The sequence below is a fragment of the Globicephala melas genome, chromosome 2 (assembly GCF_963455315.2).
Source record: "Globicephala melas chromosome 2, mGloMel1.2, whole genome shotgun sequence".
NCBI classification, from domain to species: Eukaryota; Metazoa; Chordata; class Mammalia; order Artiodactyla; family Delphinidae; genus Globicephala; species Globicephala melas.
In genome coordinates this window covers 81,582,598-81,606,299 of record NC_083315.2, presented here as the reverse complement: position 1 = coordinate 81,606,299, position 23,702 = coordinate 81,582,598, and the positions used below count along the sequence as shown (strand labels likewise).

The following is a 23,702-nucleotide window of genomic DNA, read 5'->3' as shown; positions in this document are numbered from 1 at the left end:
AGTTTAAACTCTGGTTTTATGCATCACCCCTCCTCACCTCTCCCCTTAAGCAGGCATAAGTGCGTCTTCTAAATGTGTGACTGTGTTCTGTTTTGTAATTCAGTTCATGTGTAGCCATGTTTACGTTCCGTCTGTGAGTGATATCTTATGATAAGTTTCTTTTTCTGTGTGACTTCTTTCACTTAGAATCATCGTACCTAAATCCACTCATTATGCTGCTGCTGGCCTTATGACAGTGATTTCAAGGCTGAGTGACATTCCATTGTACATAAGTACCACAACTTCTTTTTCCAGTGTTCTGTTTCCTGTGATATTTAAGGTGAACTGAAATCTAGGTTCTTGAACACGGAGCAGCCCTATACTTTGTGGTGCCTGTGTCTTGTTTATTTTTAGTCTTCCCAAGATATTCACCCTTGAGTGGAAGTGCCCTATGCTCTGTCGCTCTGTTTTTTAAATATTTTTGAAAACACCATCCACTTCTCCAGAGTAGCTCTCAGCATTTTACACCGCGCACATCCCCGTAATAAGGCTCTCTGTTCTCCAATGGCCTGTCCTACATTTGTGTCTTTTACACACTTTTCTGATGGCCCTTTTGAGTGGTGGGAAATGAGATTTGTTTGTTGTGCGGATTTGCTTTGCCCGCTTGCTTGATTGGCCAAAAAGGGCGTTTGCGTTTTTTCGCCAAGTGCATCATTGTCGAAGTTCTGACACTTTTCATGTGCTTTAAAGGCTAGACCAATCTACCGCCTGAAATCTGTTTCCTGCAATTCTGCCTTGCATTCAGAGCCTCTTCGTTGCCTTACCTCAGTATATTTTTGGACGTTAGGTGTCATTTATAACTCTGCTGCTTTGTGAATTGCACTGCCCCTGAGCTCCATTTTTCAACTCGCTCTTGTGAACTGGCTGCAAAACCGCAGGATTGCTTCAGGCCCTATCCTGGTTCCGGGCTGGCAGGTTGAGCCTTTGGTTAGTTCTTCTTCACGATGGGAAATTAAACTGACATGTGTCTGTCGAAACACCCACAGCTAGTGTCTCATTGGGTCCCCTTCTTTCTGTTCATCCTCTGCACAAATTGGAAACTGTGCGAAACAGGAGTTTAAAGGCTCTGATTCTGCAAGTGGGGAGATTTTTAGTAAACTGGCTAGAATGGCGAACCCGAACACCAGTAGATGAAGAATGAGGTGCATTTTAGACACATTTCCCGTTCACACGGTGTACAGTCCTCTGGATTTCCCATGTATGTTTTACCTGTAGGCAGTTCCCTTGAACCTGCAGATTTGGGACCCATGGAATGGGTACCAGGCAGTATTCCTTTAAAGGGTCTGCATTTCCTCACCCAACCTCAGTAATTCTGTTAGCGCGAACAGTTTCTAGCGTTATGTCTCATCCTGTTGTGGGTCTATATGTGTACAATGCATGTTGATTAACAGCCCCTGAGCAAAAGGTGTAAGAATTTTTCTGTCTCAGTGCCTTTTTCTTAAATTTATTATTATATTGATTACAGGTGATTTTCAGTGGTCTGTTTCTCGCTGTGCTGTACATGCACTTGATTCACCTATAGACAGACATCAATAAATTCTTCTTCAGATTCTTACCAGTCGTATATATTCTTTTCCGGTGACTTGAGTGTGCTGAGTGCGGTTGTTTGAGGTACCGTGTAGGCCTTTTCGATTATCAATTTGGTATTTGAAACCGTATATTTGCTAATTTCAACCTCCTGGATAATGCCTCACCCCTCCCCACCTTTCCCCTTTAGCAGCCTTATGTGTGTTTTCTACATATTTGACTATGTTTATCTTTTGTAATTTATTTCATGTGTAACCATTTTTGATTCCACCTTTAAGTGATATCTTATGATATGTGTCTTTTCCTTTTGACTTATGTCACTTAGAATGATCGTACGTAACTCCTTTGGAGTTGTTGCAAGTGGCCTTATTTCATTGATTTCCAGGCTGAGTAATATTCCACTCTACATAAGTACCACATCTCTTTTATCCATTTTTTCCTTCCAGAGACATTTAAGTTATATCCTAGTCGAGGATCTTTTAAACAGAGAGGCAGTAAACATTGGGGTGCCTGTGTCCTCTCGATTTTTGTTTTTCCCAAGATATACGCCCATGAGTGCAAGTGCCCTATGCTCTGTAGCTCATTTTTTAGATGCTTTAGTAAACACAATACACTTCTCCAGAATGGCCGTTGGCAATATACATTTCCACTATAAGCCTCACAGGGCTCCCTCTTCTCCTTGCCCTGTCCTGCATTTCTGGTGTTTACACTTTATGAGGATGGCTCTTCTGACTGATGTGAAGTGATACATTTTGTAGTATTGTTTTCCAGTGCCCACCTGTTCGGTTCGCTAAAAAGGGCGTATGCCCTTTTCTTGAATATATTCAGAAAATACGCATACGCCTTTGTTGGCCAACTGCATTGTTGGCGATGTTCAGCCCTCGTGCTTAATGGCGAGTCCTTTCTACCTCCTCAAATCCCTTTCCTGCCATTCTCCCTTGCTTACAAGTCCTTTTCGGTGACTTACCTCAAGACATTTTTCGACAATAGATACTTTCAGCTCTTCAGTTTCGTGAATTTTAGTGCCCCTGAGTTCCATTTTTCAACTTGTGCTTTTGGGAACTGGCCACAAAACAGTGGGATTTCCTCAAGCCCTATTCTGTTTCCGTGGGTAATCTTAGCCTTTGGTCAATACGTCTTCCTGATTGGAAATTAGAGTGACATGTGCCTGTCCGAATACCTAGGACTTGTCTCTCATTGTTCCTCATCCTTCCGCTTCATCCTCTGGACAGATTCGAAACTGTGTGCAACAGGATGTTGACGGTGCTGACATCCCCAAGTGGGGAGATTGTTAGGAAAGACGCTGGAGGGGTGAACCCGACTACCAAGAGATGAGCAGATGAGATGCCTTTTCCAAACTCTTCCCGATCAGACGGTGTACCATCCTCTGGGTGTGACAGGCATATTTTAGCAGTAGCAAGGGTTCCGTGCATGTAAGGAGAACACCGGGGATTTTTTCAAATCAGTGTCTCCCCGAACCCCAAACTGGGGAATTTTTAAGCTACGGCTACACATATGTTCATTAAGGGCCTTGGGAAGTAGGCAGAGTCCAAACTTTAGATGATTGAAGTCTTCAGGGTCAGAAGCGCTCACCATCGGCTTCCCTTAGGTTACATTTTATCTGTCGTTGATAGATGATGTCGATAAAAATATCTATTCTTTTTCAGATTATTTCCCCTTATAGGTTATTGCAAAATATTGAGTGTAGTTCCCTGTGCTATACAGTAGTTCCTTGTTGATGATCTGTTTTATACATAGCAGTGTGTATGTGTTAATCCCAAACTGTTAATTTATCCCTCCTCCCACCTTTCCCCTTTGGTAATAATAAATTATAAGATTTCATACTACTCAGAAATGGGGTAGCTGAAAGAGAGGTAGCACTTTCAGTGGAAAAGCATTTAAAACAAGATTGAAGCTTCAGCCAAGATTATTAGATGTACATCCTTGGAAAGAAATCACTTCGTTTCTCTAATATTGACCTGACAAATAGGACAAACATCTTCACTGAACTTGCTTATAATAAAGTGATGGAAATATCAAATGGAAGTGTTAGAAACATCTTATTTTATCCGAGCCTTACACACTGCTCTATGTTAATTACAGTTTGGCTCACACATCTGTTCATTGAAGTTACAATGTTCTCAATTTCGGTTACTGATCCTCCAGAGTGGGCCCCAACAAGTGTCCCCCTGCCCAGTGTCATTGGGGCCAACAGATCGAGACTGAGTTTGGTTCACAAGCAAAGGAAACTTTATATTTTGATCAGAGAATGGAGAGGTGAGAGCATGCACTACCCCGTGGGCTGTGGGCTGGGCTGCTGTGTAGAGATCCTGTCAGAGTCAGTGGGAGGGAGGGGGCGGAGCTCTCGAGGGCCGGGTTGGCTGCAGCTCAGGCTCTGTATCTCGGAGTCTGCACTGGGCCCCAGGAGCTGAGGTGTCGACCCAGCCATTCTGCACTAGGAAATCTGGTCTGAAGTGCCGGGTGTGGAACCTCTGCATGCGAGACCCTAGGAGCACGTGAAATTAGACAAAGCACAAACGATAAAAAAGGTTAGAGTTAACTTTATTGCCCAGATTCTATTTTTATCTCCCAGGGATTTTTCATGGGCTTTGCTGGGGACAAACCCCTCCTCTGCCTTTTGTCCCGTTCCTCATTCTTGGAGTGCTGAGGGTGCAGACCCTTCTTCTGTAACTGCTGAGTGCTGAGTTGGGAGCCCTCATACCCGGGGACGAGAGTCAGAACTTCTCCCCAGCAGCCTCCAGGTGACGTTGATTGTCCCCAGGCCCCCTGCCTCCCTGCTCGTCCGCCTGAGCACCAGCATTGGAAGTGTTATAGATTCTAATGACTTTTAAGGGTCCAGGAAAGAGATGTGCAGAGACGCTGTGGGGGCCGGTTTCACCCCGCCCCACATTTGTTCGGCCACCTTAGGCTGACCGTTTCTGCCAGCCTAGATGCTCTGACCAGTAGTCTGCTCTTTCTTCAATTAGGCCCCTGAATTAACGTACAAACAGCACCAGGTGTCAGAGCCCTGCCCGCTCAACTCCCAGACAGTCCAGCGTCCGTGGTGATCCAGGACCACGACGGCCACTGAGTCAACGGCCTTTTGAAGTAGCCAGGAGTCCAGCCGGTCTTATTGGCCACCATCATCACGGTGTCTGTAGGCTTTTCTATGGTGACAGCGTGATATACGGTTCCCCCGCCGCCAAGCTTATTAGCTCCCCTCTGGGTGCAGTAAGTGCTGCAAGCAGTAGTCTGCTTTTTTGGGGTACACACTTGTTTTCTGAGAGAAGCTCCAGGTCAAGTGATGTTCACACGAGTCGTCATGGTGCCCCGTTGCCCCCGGTTGTCTCTCTGGATGTTGGAGTTGGAGGGCCTCCTCACTCGAGGTCAGTGTGCCCACGGAGCGAACTCTGCAACTTCAGGGCATGGTTGGTGATTAAGATCACCACGTGGGGTCCTTTTCCCTTAGGAGGGAGGTGGCCTTTTGGGCTGCTGATTTCCACGTTTTTAGATACCGCCAGTATCTTGGCCAGATGTGGCAGTGGGCCAAGCCCCTTGGTGACTGTAGTTTATCCTACCTGGATGGCATTCTTGCGTTGTTCCATTTCAAGTGGTCCCAGGTTTTGCACTAATTCTCCAATGGCGATTCACCTTTCACCGGAATGTAAAGGTCAAAGGGTTTAGCTCAATTAGAGAGTTCCAGGGCAAGGGTCTGAATTGACTGCTCTTTCCATTCTTGAAAGACCACTTCTGGATTCTATTCAAAAGGATCATCATCTTTTCCTTTCAGTGTTTCATATAGAGGCCCAGCTAGTAGACTGTAGTTAGGGATCCAGAAGCAGCAAACCCTGGCCTCCCCAGGAACCCCTAAGCTGTCTTCTAGTTTTAGAAAGGGGTAAGGCTGCAAATGGTTTCTTCCCTTTCCTGGGATGGGCTTCTCCGAGCTTCTGTGAGAATGAAGCCCAGGCAGGCCACCGCAGTCTGTGATATTTGAGCTTTTTCTTGGACAACTTCTATCCTTTATTGGCTTGGTAGTTCAGAGGCCTCCTTAGTAGGGCTGGCGATCAGAATGTCGTCTGCATATTGAAGGAGGGTTTCCTTTTCCAGAGGTAGAACTTTTTGGTCTTTAGCTAAGCTTTCCCCAAAGATGGTGTGGGAATTTTTGAACCCTTGGGGCAAGACGGCCCGGAAGTATTGTTTTAGTTGTATGTTGAGTCCTGCCACTCACAAGCCAAAATTTCTTGTGACTCTGGGACTAATGGAATACAAAAGAAGGCATCATTGAAGACTAATACAGAATACCATGTCCTGGTGGTTGGTAGAATGACCAGCAGGGTGTAGGAATTAGGAGCAACTGGAGGTATATCCTCGGTGGCTTCACTGACTGTCCTGACATCCTTTACCAGGTCCCCAGCAGCCCATGGGGCTCTCGTGGTCAGGCCAATCCCAGGATATGGAGCTCTCCTGGGCACGTACGCCACCCCCAACCCAGCCCACGGGGCTCTCGTGGTCAGGCCCCTCCCAGGATACAGAGCTACCCTTGCAGGTACCGTGGCAGGGCTGGGCACACAGGAACCGTGCACATAGCCCTCATTGAAGAGCACCCCCAGCTCACCTGTCGCTCAGAGCTGACACAGAGCACCTCAGAGCAGGACTTGAACTAACAAACAGCAGCTCCGACAGGTCTGTGACCCTGGGCATCACTCTGTGTGGCCTCCCTCCACCTGGTCTTCCAGAGACTTCCACTGCACCCGGGGCACCAGGCCTCTGTCTCCAACCACCACCCACCCCTCCTCTCCCTGACTCCTGGGTTCCTCTCATTAGGAGAGGCTTTTCTTGAAGTTGTCTCCCACTCATGGGCCAGATAAAATGACTAGAAAACAAGCCAAAGCTGCAGCCCCTTGTCTATCCTGACTCTCAGGAGCCCACACCTGTTCCTTGGACCTGGCTGGTTCAGCAAGTTCCATTTTCTGCAACTGTGAGCCCCTGAGGGGTGATGATTGGCTGACCTGGGCAGCCTTACCGTGCCGGCCAGCCCTCCCCAGGTGTGCCTGGGTTGAGATCAATATAAATACCACTCCAGGCAGCAAGAGCCCCTGCAGCTGTGTCTGACGCCATTTTCTCTGCCCTGTCAGCAGTCTCGGGGCTGGCCTGGTGGGAGGGAGTGAGAGGCCACGGCTTTGTGGGTGGCCCAGTGTGAGTGGGGCTCTGCTGGACTTTCTGCAGCAGTTGCCAGGCTGCCACCTGCTAAAGAAGAGGATGTGTCACCCATACCTGCTGCTGGAATTGCTCCCTGGGCAGAGGTGAGGAAGGAAAAAAGCAGTGGGGGCAGGGACAGGATGGGTATCTCAGGCAGGGAAATGGAAATCTTCCAGAAGAGCACCCAGGGCCAGGACCATCCTGGCTGGCCTGCAGGCACCAAGTCAGCTGGCATGCTGTCGCTGGTGTGGCTCCTCGGCCCTTCTTCTAGACTTTCCAGTCCTTGCACACATTCAGGTGTTTTACCTGGGAAGGGTGGGAACAGTTCAGCAGCAGGTGGCCTGGGGCTCAGCTCACGTTTACTCAGAGACGCCTCTTCAAGGTTCCCCAGCTTTGCAATGAGGACGCTCCTTGCAGGGGGGCTGCTGGCTGCATGGGAGACGATTCCCCACCTCTGACCAGCTTCAGAATTGTTTACCACTGGAGCAAGTGCTCTGATAGGGTTTTCCTCTGTATGACTGGTGGGTTCTGGTTTTTTTTCCCTTTTTTTTTCTTTTTTTGGTTCAAGATAGGTTTTATTCCTTTTTTTCGTATGTATAGATGTTAGCATAGAAATCATTCATATAAATATGTGTATGGCAAGGGAAGAACTTTTTCTTTGTTTTATTGCTTTTTAATTTTTTAATTTTATTTTTTATACAGCAGGTTCTTATTACTTATCTATTTTATACATATGAGTGTATATATGTCTATCCCAGTCTCCTAATTCATCCCACACCCCCAGCCACTTTCCCCCCTTGGTGTCCATACGTTTGTTCTCTACGTCTGTGTCTCTATTTCTGCCCTGCATACTGGTTCATCAATACCATTTTTCTCGGTTCCACATTAATGCATTAATATACGATATTTGTTTTTCTCTTCCTGAATTACTTCAGTCTGTATGACAGTTTCTGTATACATACATGTCTCTACAAATGACCCAATTTTCCTCCTTTTTATGCCTGAGTAATATTCCATTTGTATATATGTACCACATCTTCTTTATCCATTCGTCTGTCTATGGGCATTTAGGTTGTTTCCATGACCTGGCTACTGTGAATTGTGCTGCAGCGAACATTGCAGTGAATGTGTCTTTTTGAATTATGGTGTTCTCTGGGTATATGCAGGATTGCTGGGTCACATGGTATTTATATTTTTAGTTTTTTAAGGAACCTCCATACTGTTCTCCATAGTGACTCTATCAATTTACATTCCCACCAACAGTGCAAGAGAGTTCCCTTTTCTCCACACCCTCTCCAGCATTAGTTGTTTGTAGATTTTCTGATGATGCCCATTCTAAGAGGTGCGAGGTGATACCTCATTGTAGTTTTGATTTGCATTTCTCTAATAATTAGTGATGTTGAGCAGCTTTTCATGTGCTTCTTGGCCATCAGTATGTCTTCTTTGGAGAAATGTCTATTAAGGTCTTTTGCCCATTTTTGGATGGGGTTTTTGTTTTTCTAATATTGAGCTGCATGAGCTGTTTATATATTTTGGAGATTAATCCTTTGTCCATTGATTCGTTTGCAAATATTTTCTCCCATTCTGAGGGTTGCCTTTTTGTCTTGTTTATGTTTTCCTTTGCTGTGCAAAAGCTTTTAAGTTTCATTAGGTCCCATTTGTATATTTTCATTTTTATTTCCATTACTCTATGAGGTGGATCAAAAAATATCTTGTGGGCTTCCGTGGTGGCGAAGTGGTTGAGAGTCTGCCTGCTGATGCAGGGGACACTGGTTCGTGCCCCAGTCCGGGAAGATCCCACATGCCGTGGAGCGGCTGGACCCGTGACCCATGGCCACTGAGCCTTCGTGTCCGGAGCCTGCACTCCGCAGTGAGAGGGGCCACAACAGCGAGAGGCCCACGTACCGCAAAAAAAAAAAAAAAAAAAAAAAAAATCTTGCTGTGATTTATGTCAAAGAGTGTTCTTCCTATGTTTTCCTCTAACAGTTTTATAGTGTCCAGTGTTACATTTAGGTCTCTAATCCATTTTGAGTTTATTTTTGTTTATGGTGTTAGAGAGTGTTCTAATTCCATTCTTTTACATGTAGTTGTGCAGTTTTACCAGCACCAATTATTGAAAAGACTATCTTTTCTCCATTGTATATCCTTGCTTCTTTTCTCATAGATTAGCTGACCTTAGGTGCATGGGTTTATCTCTGGGCTTTCTATCTTGTTCCATTGATCTATATTTCTGTTTTTGTGCCAGTACCATATTGTCTTGATTACTGTGGCTTTGTAGTATAGTCTGAAGTCAGGGAGCCTGATTCCTCCAGCTCCATTTTTCGTTCTCAAGATTTCTTTGGCTGTTCGGGGTCTTTTGTGTTTCCATACAAATTGTGAAATTTTTTATTCTAGTTCTGTGAAAAATGCCATTGGTAGTTTGATAGGGATTGCATTGAATCTGTAGATTGCTTTGGATAGTACAGTCATTTTCCCAGTATTTATTCCTCCAGTCCAAGAACATGGTATATCTCTCCACCTGTTGGTATCATTTTTAATTTTTCATCAGTGTCTTATAGTTTTCTGCGTAGAGGTCTTTTGTCTCCCTAGGTAGGATTATTCCAAGGTATTTTATTCTTTTTGTTGCAATGGTAAATGGGAGTGTTTCCTTAATTTCCCTTACAGATTTTTCATCATTAGTGTATTGGAATGCAAGAGATTTCTGTGAATTTATTTTGTATCCTGCTACTTTACCAGATTCACTGATTAGTTCTAATAGTTTTCTGGTAGCATCTTTAGGATTCTCTATGTATAGTATCATCTCATCTGCAAACAGTGAGTTTTACTTTTTCTTTTCCAATTTGTATTCCTCTTATTCCTTTTTCTTCTCTGATTGCTGTGGCTAGATCTTCAAAACTATCTTGAATAATAGAGGTAAGAGTGGACATTTTTGTCTTGTTCCTGATCTTACAGGAAATGCTTTCAGTTTCTCACCATTGAGAATGTTGTTTGCTGTGGGTTTGTCGTATATGACCTTTATTATGTTGAGGTAGGTTCCCTCTATGCCCACTTTCTGGAGAGTTTTTATCATAAATCGGTGTTGAATTTTGTCAAAAGCTTTTTCTGCATCTATTGAGATGATAATATGGTTTTTCTTCTTCAGTTTGTTAATATGGTATATCACACTGAATGATATTGCGTATATTGAAGAATCCTTGCATACCTGAGATAAATCCCACTTGATCATGGTGTATGATCCTTTTAATGTGTTGCTGAATTCTGTTTGCTAGTATTTTGTTCAGGATTTTTGCATCTATATTCATCAGTGATATTGGTCTGTAATTTTCTTTTTTTGTAGTATCTTTGTCTGGTTTTGGTATCAGGGTGATGGTGGCCTCATAGAATGAGTTTGGGAGTATTCCTTCCTCCGCAGTTTTTTGGAAGAGTTTGAGAAGGATGGGTGTTAGCTCTTCTCTAATTGTTTGATAGAATTCACCTGTGAAGCCATCTGGTCCAGGACTTTTGTTTGTTGGAATATTTTTAATCATAGTTTCCATTTCATTACTTGTGATTGGTGTGTTTGTATTTTGTATTTCTTTCTGATTCAGTCTTGGAAGGTTATACCTTTCTAGGAATTTGTCCGTTTCTTCCAGGTTGTCCATTTCATTGGCATAGAGTTGCTTGTAGTAGTCTCTTAGGATGCTTTGTATTTCTGTGGTGTCCCTTGTAACTTCTCCTTTTTCGTTGTTAACTTTTTTGATTTGAGTCCTCTCCCTCTTTTTCTTGATGAGTCTAGCTAATGGTTTTCAATATTGTTTATCTTCTCAAAGAAGCAGCTTTTAGTTTTATTGATCTTTTCTATTGTTTTCTTCATTTCTATTTCATTTATTTCTGCTGTGATTTTTATGATTTGTTTCCTTTTGCTAACTTTGGGGTTTTTTTTTATCCTCTAGTTTCTTTAGGTGTAAGGTTAGATTGTTTATTTGAGACTTTTCTTTTTTCTTGAGGTAGGCTTGTAGAGTTATAAACGTCCCTCTTAGAACTGCTTTTGCTGCATCCCATAGGTTTTGGATCATCATGTTTTCATTGTCATTTGTCTCTAGGTATTTTTTGATTTCCTCTTTGATTTCTTCAGTTATCTCTTGGTTATCTAGTAACGTATTGTTTAGCCTCCATGTGTTTGTGTTTTTGACATTTTTTTCCCTGTAATTAATTTCTAATCTCGTAGCGTTGTGGTCAGAAAAGATGCTTGATATGATGTCGACTTTCTTAAATTTACTGAGGCTTGATTTGTGAGCCACGATGTGATCTATACTGGAGAATGTACCGTGCGCAGTTGAGAAGATATATTACCTGCTGTTTTTGGATGGAATGTTCTATAAATATCAATTAACTCTATCTGGTCTATTGTGTCTTTTAAAGCTTCTGTTTCCTTATTTATTTTTCATTTTGAATGATATGTCCATTGGTGTAAGTGAGGTGTTAAGTTCCCCCTCTATTATTGTGTTACTGTCACTTTCTTCATTTATAGATGTTAGCAGTTGCCTTATGTATTGAGGTGCTCCTATGTTGGGTGCATATATGTTTATAATTGTTATATCTTCTTCTTGGATTGATCCCTTGATCATTATTTGGTGTCCTTCCTTGTCTATTGTAACATTCTTTATTTTAAAGTCTATTTAAATCTATTAAAATCTATATATTTAAATCTAAGTCTATTTTTAAAAATAACTTATTTATTTATTTTTGGCTGCATTGGGTCTTCGTTGGTGTGCGTGGGCCTTCTCTAGTTGTGGAGAGTGTGGGCTACTCTTTGTTGCGGTGCACATGCTTATTGTGGTGGCTTCTCTTGTTGCGGAGCACAGGCTCTAGGCTCACAGGCTTCATTAGTTGTGGCATGCGGGCTCAGTAGTTATGACACATGGGCTTAGTTGCTCTGGGTCATGTGGGATCTTCCCGGACCAGGGCTCGAACCCATGTTTCCTGCATTGGCAGGCAGATTCTTAACCACTGTGCCACCAGGGTTTAAAATCTGATGAGTATTGCTACACCAGTTTTCTTTTGATTTCCATTTGCATGGAATATCTTTTTCCATCCCCTCACTTTCAGTCTGTATGTGTCCGTACGTCTGAAGTGGGTCTCTCGTAGACAGCATATATATGGGTCTTGTTTCTGTATCAATTCCGCCAATCTGTGTCTTTTGGTTGGAGCATGTAATCTATTCACGTTTAAGGTAATATCAATATGTATGTTCCCATTACCATTTTCTTAATTGTTACAGGTTTATTTTTGTAGGTCCTTTTCCTCTCTTGTGTTTCCCACATAGAGAAGTTCTTTTAGCATGTGTTGTAGAGCTGGTTTGGTGGTGCTGAACTCTCATAGCTTTTGCTTGTCTGTAAAGCTTTTGATTTCTCTGTTGAATCTGAATGAGATCCTTGCTGGGTAGAGTACTCTTGGTGTAGGTTCTTCCCTTTCATCATTTTAAGTATAACGTGCCAGTCCCTTCTGTCTTGTAGAGTTTCTGCTGAGAAATCAGCTGTTCCCTTGTCTTTTATTTGTCATTTTTCCCTTGTTGCTTTCAGTAATTTTTCGTTGTCTTTAATTTTTGTCAATTTGATTATTATGTGTCTCAGCATGTTTCTCCTTGGGTTTATACTGTATGGGACTTGCTGTCCTTCCTGGACTTGGATGGCTATTTCCTTTCCCATGTTAGGGAAGTTTTCGAAGATAATCCCTTCAAATATTTTCTCATGTCCTTTCTCTCTCTCTTCTCTTTCTGGGACCCCTATAATGCGAATGTTATTGTGCTTAATATAGTCCCAGAGGTCTCTTAGGCTGTCTTCATTTCTTTTCATTCTTTTTTCTTTTTTCTGTTCCGTGGAAGTGAATTCCACCATTCTGCCTCCAGGTCACTTACCCATTCTTCTGCCTCAGTTATTCTGAGGTTGATTCCGTCTTGTGTATTTTTCATTTCAGTTATTGTATTCTTCATCTCTGTTTGTTTGTTCTTTAAATCTTCTAGGTGTTTCTTTCTTAATTCTTCTAGGTGTTTGTTAAACATTTCTTGCATCTTCTCGATCTTTGCCCTCATTCTTTTTCCAAGGCCCTGGATCACTGTCACTATCATTGTTCTGAATTCTGAAACGTTTCCCTCTTTTGAATTTTTGGTCGATTTTCGACCTTTGATTTTTTTTTAGGGCAGGTGTCGTTTAGGGGCCTGAAATTATTGTTAATATTAAGTGAGCATTAGCGCTGGGTTTAAAGCTGCAGTTGTGGGAATCGGTGGGAGCGTTTCTCCATTCCCAAATCTGGTTACGAGGGCAGTAGATCTTTCCTGGAAGTCGTGTTTCTAGGTTGTAAATTAGAATGGAATTTGTCAGGAAAAACCCCCATAAGTTTATGTCTCAGTGCTTATTGTTCGTTGTTTTAATGTATTTTTTCTAATCAGGGTAATGATTAGCATATTATTTGTTCTAAGTGTCCACAGTCTGGTTCATTTGTACATTATATATATCTATTCAAGTACAGATTCTCTTTTCATGTAAATTAATACAGAGTGTTCAGTAGCCCTGCCTTGGTATATGGTCGATCTTTTTGATATATGTATTTTATATGTATTGGTATAGGTATGGTAATCATAATCTTTATTTATCCTTTCCTCCCACCTTTCCTTTTAGATAACCAGATTTGTTTTCTAAGTCTGTGAGTGTCTTCTCTGTGGAAATAAGTTCATTTGTGTCAGTTGTTAGATAACACCTATAAGTGATATGATATTTGTCTTTTCCTTTCCTCATGTTCTGTGATTATCTCTATGCCCATTTTATGGTGCTGCAAAGAGCAGTGTTTCACTGTTTTCAATTGTTAATATTCCATTGTGTACATGGATCACTTCTTCTTGTGCATTCATCTGTTGAGGGACATTTTGGTTGCTTCCGTTTCTTGGCTATTGTGAATATGGTTGCAGTGCAGTTTTGCCAGCCTGTGTCTTGTCATTTCTGGTCTTCTCAGGTGATAGGCCCAGCAGTGGGCCAGATGGATCGAATGATAGCTCAATTTTTACTTTAAAACGCAGCTTCTTTCTGTTCTCATTATTGGCTGTTACCACTTTACATCTCACCAGCAGCTAGAAGGTACACAGTTCTCTAAAACCTCTTCAGCATAGTTTTTGTAGACTTTTTGCTGATGGTCATTCGACTGGTGTGTGTTGAAACCTTTTTGTAGATTAGATTTGCACAAGTCTAATAATTCCTGATGTGGAGCTTTTAGCCATTTTCCTTTTTTAATTTTAAAATAGTGAGTAAAACTTAATTTTTCATATGATTTTCTTGAAAAATTTGCACTGTTTTGAGTTTTTTTGGCCATTCCCTCCCTCAGGACATTTTTTGAGGGCAAATGTCCTTTACAGCCCTGAGTCCTTGTGAATATTAAGTGACCCTTAGCTGTGGGTTTAAAGCCGCTGTTGCTGGAAATGGCCACAAGGCGGCAGCATTTCTACATTTACAACTCTGGGTACATGGGCAAGAGAGCCTTTCTGGAAATCGTGTTAGTAGGCTGCAAATTAGAGTGGAATGTACCAAGTCAAACCTCCAACAGCTTATATCTCCTTACTTCTTGTTTGTTTTTTAAATTTAATTTTTACTTTTTGTCAGAGCAAATTTGATAAAATATTGTGTTCTTTCTGGATGTACAGAATCTGGTTCATTATATCTATGTATCTATCTATTTATCTTTGTATCCTTTACCATGTAGGTTATTACAGAGTGTTGAGTAGACCTCTCTTGGTATTCCATAGGTCTTTGGTGATTATATGTTTCATATGTATTAGTATAGGGCTGTCACCCCCATATCCTAATTTATCCATTCCTCACACCTTTCCATTTGGTTAAACGTAATTTTGTTTTCTTAATCTACGAGTGTCCTTCTCTAGGAAATAAGTTCATGGGTATCAAGTTTTAGGTAACACCTATAAGTGATATCATAGGCTATCTGTATTTCGGTTTTTTTCTTCAAGTTGTGTGATTAGACCCTTCTTTGTTGGTGAAAACGGCAGTGTTTCATTCTTTTCCATGGTTAATATTCCATTGTGTACATGGACCACTTCTTCTTTGTGCATTCATTTGTTGATGGAGATTTTGGTTGCTTCCAAGTTTTGGCTATGGTAAATATTGCTGCAGTGTAGGATTGTCAGCGTGTGTCTTTTTGATACTGGCCTTCTCAGGTGAGCCCAGCCGTGAGCTAACCAGAACATAGGGTAGCTCAATTTTTACCTTTAAACGCACGTCCATTTTGTTCTCACTGCTGGCTCTTACCATTTTACATCCCACCAGCAGGTAGAGGGTACACAGTTCTCTACAACCCTTTCAGAATTTATCGTTTATAGTCTTTTTTGCTAATGATCATTTTGACTGTTGTGAGGTGTACGTTTTTGTAGATTGGATTTTCATGTCTTTATTACTTTTTGATGTTGAGCATTTTTCCCTGCCCCTTTTTGGTTAAAGAACAAAAAAAGAAAAGAAAAAATATGAGTAAAATATGCCTCTTGAAATTGTGTTCTTGAAAGTTTTCCCTCTTTTGCATTTTTTGGTGTGTTTTCGACCCCAGGAATTTTTTTGAGGGCAGGTGTGATTTACAGACCTGCAATCATTTTGACTCTTAAGTGACCATTCGCACTGGGTTTAAACCTGCTGTTGCAGGAAACGGCTAAAACAGTGCAGCATTTCTCCATTCCCAAATCTGCTTACTAGGGCAACACAGCCTTCCTGGAAGCCTTGTTCCAAGGCTGTAAGTTAGAATGCAGTGTGGAGAAAGAACCCTCATCATTTTTTGCCTCATCACTTTTTGTTTGTTTTTTTAATTTAATTTTTATTTTTTATCACAGCATATTTGATTACAATATTTTGTTCTATGTGTGCAAGATGTATTTCTTTTACACATATACATGTATGTATTCATTCTTGGATCCATTTTCCATGTAGGTTATAAGACAATGTTGAGTAGTAATCTTCTCTTGGTATTCCGTAGGTCTTTGGTGATTGTAAATTTCACATGTGTTTGTATATCTTTGTTAACCCAAATATCCTAATGTATCCAGTCCTCACACCTTTCCATTTGGTTAACCATGTGTTTGTTTATTGAATCTGTGATTGCCTTTCTGTTTGGATATATCTTCATTGGTATCAATTCTTTGGTAATGCCTATAATTGATATCATAGGGTATGTGTCCTTCACTTTCTGACTTACTTCAAGTTGTGTGATTACCTCTAGACTCATCTGTGGTGCTGCAAACGGTATTGTTTCATTTTCTTCCTTGGCTAATATTACATCTGTACACGTACAAGTTGTTCTTTGTACATTGATTGGTTGATGGACTTTTTGGTCGGTTCAATGTCTTGGCTTTTGTAATTCTGCTGCAGTGCAGTATTGTTGCCTGTGTCTTTCCAATTCTGTCCTCTTAGGTTAAAGGGCCAAGAGTGGTACTGCTGAATCATATGGTAACTCAATTGTTTACCTTCTAAAGGCACCCCAATTCTGTTGTCCTTAGTGGCTCTTACCAGTTTACGACCCACTTAAATTTGAGGGTATGCATTTCTCTACACCCCTTCAGCATTTATTGTTTTTAATTTTTTACTGATGGTCATTCTGACCAGTGTGAGCTGATACCTTTTTGTGGTTGCATTTGCATATGTCTAATAATTACTTATATCAAGCTTCTTGTCATGTCCTTTTTTTTTTAAGAGTACAACTTACCTATACAAATTGTCTTTTTGAAGTATGTGCCATATTTTGAATTTTTGGGGCCATTACCTCTCTCAAGACATTTTGAGGGCAGGTGTCATTTATAGCCCTGCAGTAATTGTGAATATGAACTGACCTTTAGCACAGTTTTTAAAGGTGCTTTTGTGGGTAACGGCCACAGGGCATCAGCATTTCCACATTCCCCACTCTGGTGGCTAGGGAAACAGACGCTTCTTGGAAGTAGTGTTCCTTGGTTGTAAATTAGAGTGGAATGTGTCCGAATAAACCCCCAAAGCTTATGTCTCCTTACTTATGTTTGTTTTTTGTATTTAATTCATATTTTTATCAGAGTAATATTCCATTGTGTACATGGACCACTTCTTCTCTGTGGATTCATCTGTTGATGGACATTTTGGGTGTTCCAAGTCTTGCCTAGGGTAAATAGTGCTGCAGTGTAGGATTGTCAGCCTGTGGCTTTTCATTCTGGTCTTCTCAGGTGATAGGGCCAGTAGTGGGCCTGCCAGGTCATATGGTAGCTCAGTTTTACCTCTAAACGCACCTCCTTTCTGTTCTCACTACTGGCTGTTACCAGTCGACATCCCACCAGCAGCTAGAGGGTACACAGTTCACTAAAACCCCTTGAGCATTTGTTGTTTAGAGATTTTTGCTTATGATCATTCTGACTATTGTCAGGTAAAAGTTTTTGTACATTGGATTTGCATGTCTTTATTAATTCCTGACGTTGAGCTTTCTCCATGGCCTTTTTTGTTAAACAAAAAAAAAGAAAGGAAAGAAAAAATGTGAGTTAAATATGCCTCTTGAAATTGTCTTCTTGAAAGGTTGCCCTCTTTTGAATTTTTTCGTCAATATTTGAACCCAGGTTTTTTTTTTGAGGGCAGGTGTCATTTACAGAGCTGCAATTCTTGTGAATATTAAGTGACCCTTAGCAGTGTGATTAAAGCTGCTTTTTCAGGAAACGGTCAGCAGGCTGTGGCATTTCTCCATTTCTCCCCTCGCCTGTCCTTAAGTCCAGTCTCTACGTCTGCATCTTTATTCCTGTCCTGCCTCTACGTTCTTAATAAACTTTTTTTTTTTTTTTAGATTCCACATATACGTGTTAGCATACAGTATTTGTTTTACTCTTTCTGATTACTTCACTCTGTATGACAGACTCTAGGTCCATCCACCCCACTACAAATAACTCAGTTTCATTTCTTTTTATGGCTGAGTAATATTCCATTGTATATATGTGCCACATCTTCTTTCTCCGTTCATCTGTCGATGGACACTTAGGTTGCTTCCATGCCCTGGCTATTGTAAATAGAGCTGCAATGAACATTGTGGTACATGACTCTTTTTGAATTATGGTTTTCTCCAGGTATATGTCCAGTAGTGGGATTGCTGTGTTGTACAGTAGTTCTATTTTTAGTTTTTTTTCAGGAACCTCTATACTGTTCTCCATAGTGGCTCTATCAATTTACATTTCCACCAACAGTGCAATAGGGTTCCCTTTTCTCTACACCCTCTCCAGCATTTATTGTTTGTACATTTTTTCATGATCTCCATTCTGACTGGTGTGGGGAGATACCTAGTAGTTTTGATTTGCATTTCTGTAATGGTTAGTGCTGTTGAACATCCATTCATGTGTTTGTTGGCAATCTGTATATCTTCTTTGGAGAAATGTCTATTTAGATCTTCTGCCCATTTTTGGATTGGGTTTTCTGTTTTTTTGATATTGAGCAGCATGAGCTGCTTGTAAGTTTTGGAGATTAATCCTTTGTCAGTTGCTTCATTGGCAAATATTTTATCCCATTGTGAGGGTTGTCTTTTCATCTAGTTTATGATTTCCTTTGTTGTGCAAAAGCTTTTACGTTTCATTAGGTCCCATTTGTCTATTTTTGTTTTTATTTCCATTTCTCTAGGAGGTGGGTCAAAAAGGATCTTGATGTGATTTATGTCATAGAATGATATGCCTATGTTTTCCTCTAAGAGTTTTATAGTGTCTGATCTTACATTTAGATCTTGAATCCATTTTGAGTTTATTTTTGTGTATGGTGTTATGGAGTGTTCTAATTTCACTCTTTTACATGTGGCTGTCCAGTTTTCCCAGCCCCAGTTATTGAAGAGGCTGTCTTTCTCCATTGTATATTCTTGCCTCCTTTACCAAAAATAAGGTGACCGGGCTTCCCTGGTGGCGCAGTGGTTGAGAGTCCACCTGGCCTGCCGATGCAGGGGACACGGGTTCGTGCCCCAGTCCGGTAAGATCCCACATGCCGCGGAGTGGCTGGGCCCGTGAGCCATGGCCGCTGAGCCTGTGTGTCTGGAGCCTGTGCTTCACAACAGGAGAGGCCACAACAGTGAGAGGCCCATGTGCCACAAATAATAATAATAAGGTGACCATATGTGTGTGGGTTTATCTCTGGGCTATCTATCCTGTTCCATTGATCTGCATTTCTGTTTTTGTGCCAGTACCATACTGTCTTGATTGTAGTAGCTTTGTAGTATAGTTGGAAGTCAGGGAGGCTGATTCGTCTAGTTCTGTTTTTCTTTCTCAAGATTGCTTTGGTTATTCAGGGCGTTTCTTGTTTCCATACAAATTTTAAAAAATTTTGTTCTCGTTCTGTGCACAATGTCATTGGTAATTTGATAGGGATTGCATTGAATCTGTACATTGCCTTTGGTGAAGTAGTCGTTTTGACAAGATTGATTCTTTCAGTCCAAGAACATAGTATATCTTTCCATCTGTTTGTGTCGTATTTGATTTCTTTCATCAGTATCTTATAGTTTTTGGAGTACAGGTTTTTGCCTTCTTAGTTAGGTGTATTCCTAGGTATTTTATTATTTTTGATGTAATGATAAATGGCATTGTTTCTTTAATTTCTTTTCCTGATATTTCATCATTAGTGTATAGAAATACAACAGATCTCTGTACTTTTTTGTATCCTTCAACTTTACCAAATGCATTGATGAGCTGTAGCATTTCTCTGGTAGCAACTTTAGGATTTTCTATGTATAGTATCATGTCATCTATAAACAGTGACAGTTTTACTTCTTTTCTGATTTGTATTCCTTTTATTTCTTTTTCTTATCTGATTGCCAAGGATACGATTTCCAAAAATATGTTGAATAATAGTGGAAAGGGTGGACATCTATGTCTTGTTCCTGATCTTAGAGGAAATGCTTTCAGTTTTTGAGAATGATGTTAGCTGTGGGTTTGTCATACATGACCTTTATTATGTTGAGGTAGGTTCCTTCTATGCCCGCTTTCAGGAGAGTTTTTATCATAAATGGGTGTTGAATTTTGTCAAAAGCTTTTTCTGCATCTATTGAGATGATCACATGGTTTTTATTCTTCAGTTTGTTGATGTAGTGAATCATGCTGAGTGATTTGCAGGTATTGAATAATATTTGCATCCCTGGGATAAATCCCACTTGGTCATGGTGTATGATCCTTTACATGTATTATTGGATTCAGTTTCCTAGTATTTTGTTGCACATTTTTGTATTTATGTTCATCAGTGATATTGGCTGATAATTTTCTTTTTCTTGAGGAATCTTTGTCCGGTTTTGGTATCAGAGTGTTGGTGGCCTCATAGAATGAGGTTGGGAGTGTTCCGTCATCTGCGGTTTTTTAGAATAGTTTCAGAAGGACAGGTGTTAGCTCTCTTCTCTAAATTTTTTTTGAATTTTATTTTATTTATTTTTTTATACAGCAGGTCCTTATTAGTCATCAATTTTATACACATCAGTGTATACATGTCAATCCCAATTGCCCAATTCGTCCCACCACCACCCCTACCCCACCACCGCTTTCCCCCCTTGGTGTCCATACATTTTTTCTCTACATCTGTGTCTCAATTTCTGCCCTGCAAACCGGTTCATCTGTACCATTTTTCTAGGTTCCACACATATGTGTTAATATACGGTATTTGTTTTTTCTCTTTCTAACTTACTTCACTCTGTATGACAGTCTCTAGATCCATCCACGTCTCTACCCATGACCCAATTTTGTTCCTTTTTATGGCTGAGTAATATTCCATTGTATATACATACCACTTCTTCTTTATTCATTCATCTGTCGATGGGCGTTTTGGCTGCTTCCATGACCTGACTATTGTAAAAAGTGCTGCAATGAACATTGAGGTGCCTGTGTCTTTTTGAACTATGGTTTTCTCTGGGTATATGCCCAGTAGTGGGGTTGCTGGATCATATGGTTATTCAATTTTTAGTTTTTTAAGGAACCTCCTACTGTTCTCCATATTGGCTTTATCAGTTTACATTCCCACCAACAGTGCAAGAGGGTTCCCTTTTCTCCACACTCCCACCAACATTTGTTGTTTGTACAGTTTCTGATGATGCCCATACTAACTGGTGTGAGGTGATACCTCATTGTAGTTTTGATTTGCATTTCTCTAATAATTAGTGATGTTGGGCAGCTTTTTGTGTGCTTCTTGGCCACCTGTATGACTTCTTTGGAGAAATGTTTATTTAGGTCTGCCCTTTTTTGGATTCGGTTGTTTGTTTTTATAATATTGAGCTGCATGAGCTGTTTATATATTTTGGAGATTAATCCTTTGTCGGTTGATTTGTTTGCAAATATTTTCTCCCATTCTGAGGGTTGTCTTTTCGTCTTGTTTATGGTTTCCTTTGCTGGGCAAAAGCTTTTAAGTTTCATTAGGTCCCATTTGTTCATTTTTGTTTTTATTTCCATTACTCTAAGAGGTGGATCAAAAAATATCTTGCTGTGATTTATGTCAAAGTGTGTTCTTCCTATGTTTTCCTCTAAGAGTTTTATAGTGTCCGGTCTTACATTTAGGTCTCGAATCCATGTTGAGTTTATTTTTGTGTATGGTGTTAGGGAGTGTTCTAATTTCATTCTTTTACATGTAGCTGTCCAGTTTTCCCAGCACCACTTATTGAAGAGACTATCTTTTCTCCATTGTATATGTTTGCCTCCTTTGTCATAGATTCATTGACCATAGGTGCGTGGGTTTAACTCTGGGCTTTCTATCTTGTTCCATTGATCTATATTTCTGTTTTTGTGCCAGTACCATATTGTCTTGATTACTGTAGCTTTTAGTGTAGTCTGAAGTCAGGGAGCCTGATTCCTCCAGCTCCGTTTTTTTCCCTTAAGACTGCTTTGTCTATTCGGGGTCTTTTGTGTGTCCATACAAATTTTAAGATGATTTGTTCTAGTTCCATAAAAAATGCCATTGGTAATTTGATAGGGATTGCATTGAACCTGTAGATTGCTTTGGGTAGTATAGTCATTTTCACAATATTGATTCGTCCAATCCAGGAACATGGTATATCTCTCCATCTGTTGGTATCATCTTTAATTTCGTTCATCAGTGTCTTACAGTTTTCTGCATACAGGCCTTTTGTCTCCCTAGGTAGGTTTATTCCTAGGTATTTTATTCTTTCCATTGCAATGGTAAATGGGAATGTTTCCATAATTTCTCTTTCAGATTTTTCATCATTAGTGTATAAGAATGCAAGAGATTTCTGCGCATTAATTTTGTTCCTGCAACTTTACCAAATCCATTGATTAGCTCTAGTAGTTTTCTGGTGGCATTTTTAGGATTCTCTATGTATAGTATCATGTCATCTGCAAGCAGTGAGTTTTACTTCTTCTTTTCCAATTTGTGTTCCTTTTATTCCTTTTTCTTCTCTGATTGCCATGGCTAGGACTTCCAAAACTAAGTTGAATAATAGTAGTGAGAGTGGACATCCTTGTCTCGTTCCTGATCTTGGAGGAAATGCTTTCAGTTTTTCACCATTGAGAATGTTTGCTGTGGATTTGTCCTATATGACCTTAATTATGTTGAGGTAGGTTCCTTCTATCCCACTTTCTGGAGAGTTTTTATCATAAATGGGTGTTGAATTTTGTCAAAAGCTTTTTCTGTGTCTATTGAGATGAACATATGGGTTTTATTCTTCAATTTGTTAATATGGTGTATCATATTGATTGATTTGCGTATATTGAAGAATCCTTGCATCTCTGGGATAAATCCCACTTGATCATGGTGTATGATCCTTTTGATGTGTTGTTGGATTCTGTTTGCTAGTGTTTTGTTGAGGATTTTTGCATCTGTATTCATCAGTGATATTGGTCTGTAATTTTCTTTTTTGTATTATGTTTGTCTGGTTTTGGTATCAGGGTGATGGTGGCCTCATAGAATGAGTTTGGGAGTGTTCCTTCCTCTGCAATTTTTTGGAAGAGTTTGAGAAGGATGGGTGTTAGCTCTTCTCTAAATGTTTGATAGAATTCACCTGTGAAGCCATCTGGTCCAGGACTTTTGTTTATTGGACGATTTTTAATCACAGTTTCAATTTCATTACTTGTGATTGGTCTGTTCATATTTTCTGTTTCTTCCTGGTTCAGTCTTGGAAGGTTATACCTTTCTAAGAATTTGTCCATTTCTTCCAGGCTGTCCACTTTATTGGCATAGAGTTGATTGTAGTTGTCTCTTAGTGTGCTTTTTATTTCTGCGTTTTCTGTTGTAACTTCTCCTTTTTCATTTTTAACTTTATTGATTTGAGTCCTCTCCCTCTTTTTCTTGTTGAGTCTGGCTAATGGTTTATCAATATTGTTTATCTTCTCAAAGAAGCATCTTTAATTTTATTGACCTTTGCTATTGTTTTCTTTGTTTCTATTTCATTTATTTCTGGTCTGATTTTTATGATTTCTTTCCTTCTGCTAACTTTGGGGGTTTTTTTTTGTTCTTGTTTCTCTAGTTCCTTTAGGTTTAAGGTTAGATTGTTTATTTGAGATTTTTCTTGTTTCTTGAGGTAGGCTTGTGTAGCTATAAACTTCCCTCTTAGAACTGCTTTTGCTGCATCCCATAGGTTTTGGATCATTGTGAAAAAAATTGTCATTTTTCTCTAGGTATTTTTAAATTTCCCCTTTGATTTCTTCAGTGATCCCTTGGTTATTTAGTAATGTATTGTTTACCCTCCATGTGTTTGTGTTTTTTACGTTTTTCTCCCTGTAATTCATTTCTAATCTCATAGTGTTTTGGTCAGAAAAGATGTTTGATATGATTTCCATTTTCTTAAATTTACTGAGGGTTGATTTGTGACCCAAGATGTGATCTATCATGGAGAATGTTCCGTGCACACTTGAGCAGCAAGTGTAATCTGCTGTTTTTGGATGGAATGTCCTATAAATGTCAATTAAATCTATCTGGTCTATTGTGTCATTTAAAGCTTCTGTTTCCTTA

At 40.3% G+C, this 23,702-nt stretch overlaps 1 protein-coding gene across 1 annotated transcript in view; it reads left to right on the top strand.

Annotated features, from left to right (window-relative positions):
- LOC115849273 (RAD52 motif-containing protein 1-like) overlaps positions 1-23,702 on the top strand; it is a 49,287-nt gene that overhangs the window by 13,048 nt on the left and 12,537 nt on the right. The window lies entirely within an intron of this gene.